Here is a 1,768-nt window from a genome sequence, read left to right on the forward strand (position 1 = left end):
TTTTGTGTTTTTTAGTAGAGACGGGGTTTCACCGTGTTAGCCAGGATGGTCTCGATCTCCTGACCTCGTGATCCGCCCGTCTCGGCCTCCCAAAGTGCCGGGATTACAGGCTGAAGTTCAACTTTTACATGCGGCAATCCAGTTGTCCCAGCACCATTTGGTGAAAAGATTCTTCTTTCCCCATGGAAGGGTCTTGGCATGCTTGTTGACAGTCCGTCGACCATGGACATGTGGGTTTCTTTCTCGACTCACTCAAAGTGACTCCGTGGATCTGTGTGTCTGGAAAGCTACCCTCAGCCTGACAGTTTTCCTCTGCCCATCTGCTGTGGTCGTCCTGGAGGCTCCCTTAGTACCTGTTGCTGGGACATCCCAGAGCTGAACACCTCTCAAGTGGCCTCAGAGGTAATTACTTCCCGCAGGAGTCGGGGTGACCACGGGGAGGGCCTAGCGTGACTGACTGGCCCCCAGGACGCCCGGGAAGGAATCCACAGAGACTGCTTCCCCTCCTCCTGGCGCAGCCTCCTGGCAGGGCGCACGGTCCCAGAGCAGGCCCTGTTTGTGCTGAGGCCTGGCTGGGATTGGGTGGATGCCTTGGTGAGGGCCAGGTAGGAGGGAACGCAGGGTGGGAAGTGGCTGCTGGAATGGGGAAGGGAGCAGGGCCTGCAGGACGGGAAGCATTCTTGGCACTAGCAGCATCTTCACCAGGACACTGGCCTTGGGAGGGCGAACGCTGCATCCATGGGTAGGCGCCAGAACCTGGAGGACATGGTGTTGCCAAGCTCTCGTCCTGTGGCTTCCTTCCCTGTGTCCGCCGTGCGTGGGGGGTGGGTGGGAGGCGGGACGAAGTGACCCCCGTCCTTTCTGCGTGCTCGTTCCATGAGACAGGAGGATGTGGATGCTTGAACGGGCTCTCGGCTGGTGTGCCTTCCGTGCAGAGGAGGTGACACTCCCCAGGGCAGCCAGAGACCCCTGCGGAGTAGGATGGAAAGCTGGGAGGAGGGGGCTTGCCGGCACCATGGAGGTGCTATGGCGTGCAGAGGGATTCTGGGCTTTATGAGCACTTCAGTGCTACCAGAGCAGGCAGCCCCATGGGACGGGGAGCCGTGAGCCACACCTGTTGAATTCCGAAGGGCCGGGCTGCCTGTGGGCCCTGGGAAGTGGGGGTGCCCAGCTGGTGGGGTGCAGGCGGGGAGGGGACCGTGTGGTGGTTCAGACGCCATGGTATAGCCTGTCTCCCACTCCCCCAGGTCCCCTGAGGCCTTAGAGATGACTCTCCCAGAAGTGGCAGCTGCGGCAGGGACACCAGTGTCATGAGGGGCGTGGGAGGTGAACCTGCTGCTCACTTCCTGACCCTCGTCCCTTAGACCCAGTCCTCGGAGCAGAACTGGGGGAAGCTGAGGTTTCTGTGGGCTGTGTGCCCGCCTCCTCCCTCGTCGTTGGTCCTCCCACGCGCCCGCCCCCAAGTGGGAGCAGAGCTGTGTGAGCTGAGTTGGAGCTGCTCAGTGCCGAGAATTGCATCAGCCCCGCCTGGCAGGCTGGAGCGGGAGCCTGTTGCTATGGTGACCACCAGGCTTCAAACCAGTGAGAAGGATGAGATGGTTGCCAGGCGAGGTTTTCTCACCTTGTGATGTGTGTGACAGGCTGACAGGTTCGGTAGACCTGGACCCCAGCCCTCCCACAGGTGTCCTGGACCCCAGCCCTCCCACGGGTGTGCCTGGACCCCAGCCCTCCCACGGGTGTGCCTGGACCCCAGCCCTCCCACGGGTGT

The sequence above is a fragment of the Mandrillus leucophaeus genome, unplaced genomic scaffold, assembly GCF_000951045.1.
Source record: "Mandrillus leucophaeus isolate KB7577 unplaced genomic scaffold, Mleu.le_1.0 Scaffold6, whole genome shotgun sequence".
In the NCBI taxonomy this organism is placed as follows: domain Eukaryota; kingdom Metazoa; phylum Chordata; class Mammalia; order Primates; family Cercopithecidae; genus Mandrillus; species Mandrillus leucophaeus.